Source organism: Mytilus edulis, chromosome 11 (assembly GCF_963676685.1).
Source record: "Mytilus edulis chromosome 11, xbMytEdul2.2, whole genome shotgun sequence".
Taxonomy (NCBI): domain Eukaryota; kingdom Metazoa; phylum Mollusca; class Bivalvia; order Mytilida; family Mytilidae; genus Mytilus; species Mytilus edulis.
In genome coordinates this window covers 36,812,805-36,823,139 of record NC_092354.1, presented here as the reverse complement: position 1 = coordinate 36,823,139, position 10,335 = coordinate 36,812,805, and positions in this window count along the sequence as shown.

Here is a 10,335-nt window from a genome sequence, read left to right as displayed (position 1 = left end):
CAAACCTGTTGTAGGTATATTGAGAACTTTTCGACATTTTACTGTACATTTGACCATTTTTTGATAATTGTAATTGATGTTATCTTAAATCGGTCATTGAACCAAGACAACTTTCTAACATGTATTGTTTATTGTATTTGATGTTACCTTAAATCGGTCATTTGACCGATATACTTTCTAATATGTATTGACAAATGTATTTGAAGTCAACTTGAACCAACCAAACCTTCAGTATAGAATTATAATACTTTTTTAGTAAATTTTACCACTTTTTGGATAATTCATTCAGATGTTACATTCAAATGAGCATATTTATAGGATAATTGTAAATAATACAACAGCAAACCTGCTGTAGGTTCATTGATAACTTTTCGACATTTTACAGTAATATTGAACATTTTTTTGATAATTGTTATCTTAAATTGGTCATTTGACAAAGACAACTTTCTAATATGAATTGATAATTGTATTTGATGTTACCTTAAAACGGTCATTTGACCAAGACAACTTTCTAATATGTATTGTTAATTGTATTTGATGTTACCTTAAATCGGTCATTTGACCGATATACTTTCTAACATGTATTGACAAATGTATTTGAAGTCAACTTGAACCAACCAAACCTTCAGTATAGAATTATAATACTTTTTTAGTAAATTTTACCACTTTTTGGATAATTCATTCAGATGTTACCTTCAAATGACCATATTTATAGGATAATTGTAAATAATACAACAGCAAACCTGCTGTAGGTTCATTGATAACTTTTCGACATTTTACTGTAATATTGAACATTTTTTTGATAATTGTTATCTTAAATTGGTCATTTGACCAAGACAACTTTCTAATATGAATTGATAATTGTATTTGATGTTACCTCAAATCGGTCATTTGACCAAGACAACTTTCTTATATGTATTGATAGTTGTATTTGTTGTTACCTTAAATCGGTCATTTGATCTCAATACTTTCTAACAAATATTGACAAATGTATTTGAAGTCAATTTGGACCAACCAAACCTTCATTATAGAATTATAATACATTTTTAGTAAATTTTACCACTTTTTGAATAATTCATTCAGATGTTACCTTCAAATGACCATATTTATAGGATAATTGTAAAGAGTACAACAGCAAACCTGTTGTAGGTATATTGAGAACTTTTCGACATTTTACTGTACATTTGACCATTTTTTGATAATTGTAATTAATGTTATCTTAAATCGGTCATTGAACCAAGACAACTTTCTAACATGTATTGTTTATTGTATTTGATGTTACCTTAAATCGGTCATTTGACCGATATACTTTTTAATATGTATTGACAAATGTATTTGAAGTCAACTTGAACCAACCAAACCTTCAGTATAGAATTATAATACTTTTTTAGTAAATTTTACCACTTTTTGGATAATTCATTCAGATGTTACCTTCAAATGACCATATTTATAGGATAATTGTAAAGAGTATAACAGCAAACCTGTTGTAGGTATATTGAGAACTTTTCGACATTTTACTGTAAATTTGACCATTTTTTGATAATTGTAATTGATGTTATCTTAAATCGGTCATTGAACCAAGACAACTTTCTAATATGTATTGTTAATTGTATTTGATGTTACCTTAAATCGGTCATTTGACCGATATACTTTCTAATATGTATTGACAAATGTATTTGAAGTCAACTTGAACCAACAAACCTTCAGTATAGAATTATGATACTTTTTTAGTAAATTTTACCACTTTTTGGATCATTCATTCAGATGTTACCTTCAAATGACCATATTTATAGGATAATTGTAAATAATACAACAGCAAACCTGTTGTAGGTTCATTGATAACATTTCGACATTTTACTGTAATATTGACCATATTTTTGATAATTGTTATCTTAAATCGGTTATTTGACCAAGACAACTTTCTAATATGTATTGATAATTGTATTTGGTGTTACCTTAAATCGGTCATTTGACCAAGACAACTTTCTTGTATGTATTGAAAGTTGTATTTGTTGTTACCTTAAATCGGTCATTTGATCTTAATACTTTCTAACAAATATTGACAAATGTATTTGAAGTCAATTTGGACCAACCAAAACTTCATTATAGAATTATAATACTTTTTTAGTAAATTTTACCACTTTTTGGATAATTCATTCAGATGTTACCTTCAAATGACCATATTTATAGGATAATTGTAAAGAGTACAACAGCAAACCTGTTGTAGGTATATTGAGAACTTTTTGACATTTTACTGTAAATTTGACCATTTTTTGATAATTGTAATTGATGTTATCTTAAATCGGTCATTGAACCAAGACAACTTTCTAATATGTATTGTTAATTGTATTTGATGTTACCTTAAATCGGTCATTTGACCAATATACTTTCTAATATGTATTGACAAATGTATTTGAAGTCAACTTGAACCAACAAACCTTCAGTATAGAATTATGATACTTTTTTAGTAAATTTTACCACTTTTTGGATAATTCATTCAGATGTTACCTTCAAATGACCATATTTATAGGATAATTGTAAATAATACAACAGCAAACCTGTTGTAGGTTCATTGATAACTTTTCGACATTTTACTGTAATATTGACCATATTTTTGATAATTGTTATCTTAAATCGGTTATTTGACCAAGACAACTTTCTAATATGTATTGATAATTGTATTTGATGTTACCTTAAATCGGTCATTTGACCAAGACAACTTTCTTGTATGTATTGATAGTTGTATTTGTTGTTACCTTAAATCGGTCATTTGATCTAAATACTTTCTAGCAAATATTGACAAATGTATTTGAAGTCAATTTGGACGAACCAAAACTTCATTATAGAATTATAATACTTTTTTAGTAAATTTTACCACTTTTTGGATAATTCATTCAGATGATACCTTCAAATGACCATATTTATAGGATAATTGTAAATAGTACAACAGCAAACCTGTTGTAGGTATATTGATAACTTTTCGACATTTTACTGTAAATTTGACCATTTTTTCGATAATTGTTATCTTAAATTGGCCATTTGACCAAGACAACTTTCTAATATGAATTGATAATTGTATTGGACGTTACCTTAAATCGGTCATTTGACAAAGACAACTTTCTTATATGTATTGATAGTTGTATTTGATGTCACCTTAAATCGGTCATTTGATCTAAATACTTTCTAACAAATATTGACAAATGTATTTGAAGTCAATTTGGACCAACCAAACCTTCATTATAGAATTATAATACTTTTTAGTAAATTTTACCACTTTTTGGATAATTCATTCCGATGTTACCTTCAAATGACCATATTTAAAGGATAATTGTAAAGATTACAACAGCAAACCTGTGTAGATATATTGAGAACTTTTCGACATTTTACTATAAATTTGACCATTTTTTGATAATTGTAATTGATGTTATCTTAAATCGGTCATTGAACCAAGACAACTTTCTAATATGTATTGTTAATTGTATTTGATGTTACCTTAAATCGGGCATTTGACCGATATACTTTCTAATATGTATTGACAAATGTATTTGAAGTCAACTTGAACCAACCAAACCTTCAGTATAGAATTACAATACTTTTTTAGTAAATTTAATCACTTTTTGGGTAATTCATTCAGATGTTACCTTCAAATGACCATATTTATAGGATAATTATAAATAATACAACAGCAAACCTGATGTAGGTTCATTGATAACGTTTCGACATTTTACTATAATATTGACCATATTTTTGATAATTGTTATTTTAAATCGGTTATTTGACCAAGACAACTTTCTAATATGTATTGATAATTGTATTTGATGTTACCTTAAATCGGTCATTTGACTAAGACAACTTTCTCATATGTATTGATAATTGTATTTGATGTTACCTTAAATTGGTCATTTGACCAAGACAACTTTCTTATATGCCTTGATAATTGTATTTGATGTTACCTTAAATCGGTCATATGACCAAGACAACTTATTAATGTGTTTTGACAATTGTAATTGATGTTACATTAAATCGGTCATTTGAACAAGACAACTTTCTAATATGTATTGATAATTGTTTTTGATTTTACCTTAAATCGGTCATTTGACCTAAATACTTTCTAACATATATTGACAAAAATATTTGAAGTCAATTTGGACCAACCAAACCTTCAATATAGAATTATAATACTTTTTTTGTAAATTTTACCAATTTTTGGATTATTTATTCAGATGTTACCTTGAATTGACCATTTTTGGAGGATAATTGTAATTAATACAACAGCAAACCTGTTGTAGGTTCATTGATAACTTCTCGACATTTTACTGTAATATTGACCATTTTTTTGATAATTGTTATCTTAAATCGGTCATTTGACTAAGACAACTTTCTCATATGTATTGATAATTGTAATTGATGTTACCTTAAATTGGTCATTTGACCAAGACAACTTTCTTATATGCCTTGATAATTGTATTTAATGTTACATTAAATCGGTCATTTTACCGAAATACTTTCTAACATATATTTACAAATGTATTTGAAGTCAATTTGGACCAACCAAACCTTCATTATAGAATTATTATACTTTTTTAGTAAATTTTACCACTTTTTGGATAATTCATTCAGATGTTACCTTCAATTGACCATAATTGACCAAACCTGTTGTTGGTATATTGATAACTTTTCGACATTTTACTGTAAATTTGACCAATTTTTGATAATTGTAATTGATGTTATCTTAAATCGGTCATTGGACCAAGAGAACTTTCTAATATGTATTGATTATTGTATTTGATGTTACCTTTAATCGGTCATTTGACCAAGACAACTTTCTTATATGTATTGATAATTGTATTTTATGTTACCTTAAATCGATCATTTGATCTAAATACTTTCTAACATATATTGACAAATGTATTTGAAGTCAATTTGGACCAACCAAACCTTCATTATGGAATTATAATACTTTTTTAGTAAATTTTACCACTTTTTGGATAATTCATTCAGATGTTACCTTCAATTGACCATATGTATAGGATAATTGTAAATATTACAACAGCAAACCTGTTGTAGGTATATTGAGAACTTTTCGACATTTTACTGTAAATTTGACCATTTTTTGATAATTGTAATTGATGTTATCTTAAATCGGTCATTGGACCAAGACAACTTTCTAATATGTAATGATAATTGTATTTGATGTTACCTTAAATCGGTCATTTGACCGATATACTTTCTAATATGTATTGACAAATGTATTTGAAGACAACTTGAACCAACCAAACCTTCAATATAGAAATATAATACTTTTTTAGTAAATTTTACCATTTTTTGGATAATTCATTTAGATGTTACCTTCAAATGACCATATTTATAGAATAATTGTAAATAATACAACAGCAAACCTGATGTTGGTATATTTAATAACTTTTTGAAATTTTACTGTAAATTTGATTTTTTTTTATAATTGTAATTGATTTTATCTTTAATCGGTTAGTTGATCAAGGAAACTTTGTATTATGTTTTGATAATTGTATCAGGAGTCAACTTGAACCAATCAAAAGTTAACTATAAAATTGTAAAAAAAAATCAACAAATTTTAGCACTTTCTGGACAATTTTCTTATATAGATTGATAATTGTATTTAATGTTACCTTAAATCGGTCATTTGACCAAGACAACTTTCTAATATGTATTGATAATTGTATTTGATGTTACCTTAAATCGGTCATTTGACCAAGACAACTTTCTAATATGTTTTGATAATTGTAATTGATGTTACCTTAAATCGGTCATTTGACCAAGACAACTTTCTAATATGTATTGATAACTGTTTTTGATGTTGCCTTAAATCGGTCATTTGACCAAGACAATTTTCTAATATGTATTGATAATTGTATTTGATGTTACCTTAAATTGGTCATTTGACCGAAATACTTTCTAATATCTATTGACACACGCATTTGAAGTCAATTTGAACAAACCAAACCTTCATTATAGAATTATAATACTTTTTTAGTAAACTTTACTACTTTTTGGATAATTCATTCAGATGTTACCTTCAATTGACCATATTTATAGGATAATTGTAAATAATACAACAGCAAACTTGATGTTGGTATATTGATAACTTTTTGACATTTTACTGTAAATTTGATTTTTTTTTATTATAATTGTAATTGATGTTACCTTTAATCGGTTTGTTGACCAAGACAACTTTTTATTATGTATTGATAATTGTATCAGGAGTCAACTCGAACCAATCAAAACTTAACTATAAAATTGTAAAAAAAAATCAATGAATTTTAGCACTTTCTGGACAATTTTCTTTTATATATTGATCATTGTATTTAATGTTACCTTAAATCGGTCATTTGACCAAGACAACTTTCTAATATGTATTGATAATTGTATTTGATGTATTCTTCAATCGGTCATTTGACCAAGACAACTTTCTAATATGTATTGATAATTATATTTGAAGTGACCTTAAATCGGTCATTTGACCAAGACAACTTTCTAATATGTATTGATAATTGTATTTGATGTTACCTTTAATCGGACATTTGACCGATAGACTTTCTAACATGTATTGACAAATGTAATTGAAGTCAATTTGGACCAACCAAACCTTCAATATAGAATTAATATACTTTTTTAGTAAATTTCACCACTTTTTGGATAATTTATTCAGATGTTACCTTCAATTGACTATATTTATAGGATAATTGTAAATAATACAACAGCAAACCTGTTTGAGGTATATTGATAACTTTTCGACATTTAACTGTAAATTTGACCATTTTTTTGATAATTGTAATAGATGTTATCTTAAATCGGTCATTCGACCAAGACAACTTTCTAATATGTATTGATAATTGTATTTCATGTTACCTTAAATCGTCATTTGACCGAGATACTTTCTAATATGTATTGACAAATGTATTTGAAGTCAACTTGAAGTAACCACACCTTCAGTATAGAATTATAATACTTTTTTTAGTAAATTTTACCACTTTTTGGATAATTCATTTAGATGTTACCTTCAAATGACCATATTTATAGGATAATTGTAAATAATACAACAGCAAACCTGCTGTAGATTCATTGATAACTTTTCGACATTTTACTGTAATATTGACCATATTTTTGATAATTGTTATCTTAAATCGGTTATTTGACCAAGACAACTTTCTAATATGTATTGATAATTGTATTTGATGTTACCTTAAATTGGTCACTTGACCAAGACAACTTTCTTTATATGTATTGATAATTGTATTTGATGTTACATTAAATCGGTCATATGACCAAGACAACTTTCTAATATGTATCGACAAATGCATTTGAAGTCAATTTGAACAAACCAAACCTTCATTATAGAATTATAATACTTTTTTAGTAAATTTTACCACTTTTTGGATAATTCATTCAGATGTTACCTTCAAATGACCATATTTATAGGATAATTGTAAATAATACAACAGCAAACGTGTTATAGGTTCACTGATAACTTTAAGAAATTTACTGTAATATTGACCTTTTTTTTGATAATTGTTATCTTAAATCGGTCATTTGACCAAGACAACTTTCTAATATGTATTGATAATTGTATTTGATGTTACCTTAAATTGGTCATTTGACCGAAATACTTTCTAATATGTATTGACAAATGCATTTGAAGTCAATTTGAACAAACCAAACCTTCATTATAGAATTATTATACTTTTTTAGTAAATTTTACCACTTTTGGGATAATTCTTTCAGATGTTACCTTCAATTGGTCATATTTATAGAATAATTGTAAATGATACAACAGCAAACCTGATGTTGGTATATTTAATAACTTTTTGAAATTTTACTGTAAATTTGATTTTTTTTTATAATTGTAATTGATTTTACCTTTAATCGGTTTGTTGATCAAGGAAACTTTGTATTATGTTTTGATAATTGTATCAGGAGTCAACTTGAACCAATCAAAAGTTAACTATAAAATTGTAAAAAAAAATCAACAAATTTTAGCACTTTCTGGACAATTTTCTTATATAGATTGATAATTGTATTTAATGTTACCTTAAATCGGTCATTTGACCAAGACAACTTTCTAATATGTATTGATAATTGTATTTGATGTTACCTTAAATCGGTCATTTGACCAAGACAACTTTCTAATATGTTTTGATAATTGTAATTGATGTTACCTTAAATCGGTCATTTGACCAAGACAACTTTCTAAAATGTATTGATAACTGTTTTTGATGTTGCCTTAAATCGGTCATTTGACCAAGACAATTTTCTAATATGTATTGATAATTGTATTTGATGTTACCTTAAATTGGTCATTTGACCGAAATACTTTCTAATATCTATTGACAAACGCATTTGAAGTCAATTTGAACAAACCAAACCTTCATTATAGAATTATAATACTTTTTTAGTAAACTTTACTACTTTTTGGATAATTCATTCAGATGTTACCTTCAATTGACCATATTTATAGGATAATTGTAAATAATACAACAGCAAACCTGATGTTGGTATATTGATAACTTTTTGACATTTTACTGTAAATTTGATTTTTTTTTTATTATAATTGTAATTGATGTTACCTTTAATCGGTTTGCTGACCAAGACAACTTTTTATTATGTATTGATAATTGTATCAGGAGTCAACTTGAACCAATCAAAACTTAACTATAAAATTGTAAAAAAAAATCAATGAATTTTAGCACTTTCTGGACAATTTTCTTTTATATATTGATCATTGTATTTAATGTTACCTTAAATCGGTCATTTGACCAAGACAACTTTCTAATATGTATTGATAATTGTATTTGATGTATTCTTCAATCGGTCATTTGACCAAGACAACTTTCTAATATGTTTTGATAATTGTAATTGATGTTACCTTAAATCGGTCATTTGACCAAGACAACTTTCTAATATGTATTGATAATTGTATTTGATGTTACATTAAATCGGTCATTTGACCAAGACAACTTTCTAATATGTATCGACAAATGCATTTGAAGTCAATTTGAACAAACCAAACCTTCATTATAGAATTATAATACGTTTTTAGTAAATTTTACCACTTTTTGGATAATTCATTCAGATGTTACCTTCAAATGACCATATTTATAGGATAATTGTAAATAATACAACAGCAAACGTGTTATAGGTTCACTGATAACTTTAAGACATTTTACTGTAATATTGACCTTTTTTTTGATAATTGTTATCTTAAATCGGTCATTTGACCAAGACAACTTTCTAATATGTATTGATAATTGTATTTGATGTTACCTTAAATTGGTCATTTGACCGAAATACTTTCTAATATGTATTGACAAATGCATTTGAAGTCAATTTGAACAAACCAAACCTTCATTATAGAATTATTATACTTTTTTAGAAAATTTTACCACTTTTGGGATAATTCTTTCAGATGTTACCTTCAATTGGTCATATTTATAGAATAATTGTAAATAATACAACAGCAAACCGGATGTTGGTATATTTTATAACTTTTTGAAATTTTTCTGTAAATTTGATTTTTTTTATAAATGTAATTGATTTTACCTTTAATCGGTTTGTTGATCAAGGCAACTTTGTATTATGTTTTGATAATTGTATCAGGAGTCAACTTGAACCAATCAAAAGTTAACTATAAAATTGTAAAAAAAATTCAATAAATTTTAACACTTACTAGACAATTTTCTTATATGTATTGATAATTGTATTTGATGTTACCTTAAATCGGCATTTGACCAAAACAACTTTCTAATATGTATTGATACTTGTATTTGATGTTATCTTAAATCGGTCATTTGACCGAGATACTTTCTAATATGTATTGACAAATGTATTTAAAGTAAATTTGGACCAACCAAACCATCCTTATAGAATTATAATACTTTTTTTAGTAAATTTTACTACTTTTTGGATAATTCATTCAGATGTTACCTTCAATTGACCATATTTATAGGATAATTGTAAATAATACAACAGCAAACCTGATGTTGGTATATTGATAACTTTTTGACATTTTACTGTAAATTTGATTTTTTTTTTATTATAATTGTAATTGATGTTACCTTTAATCGGTTTGTTGACAAAGACAACCTTCTATTATGTATTGATAATTGTATCAGGAGTCAACTTAAACCAATCAAAACTAAACTATAAAATTGTAAAAAAAAATCAATAAATTTTACCACTTTCTGGACAATTTTCTTATATGTATTGCTAATTGTATTTGATTTTACCTTAAATCGGTCATTTGACCGAGATACTTTCTAATATGTATTGACAAATGTATTTGAAGTCAACTTGAACCAA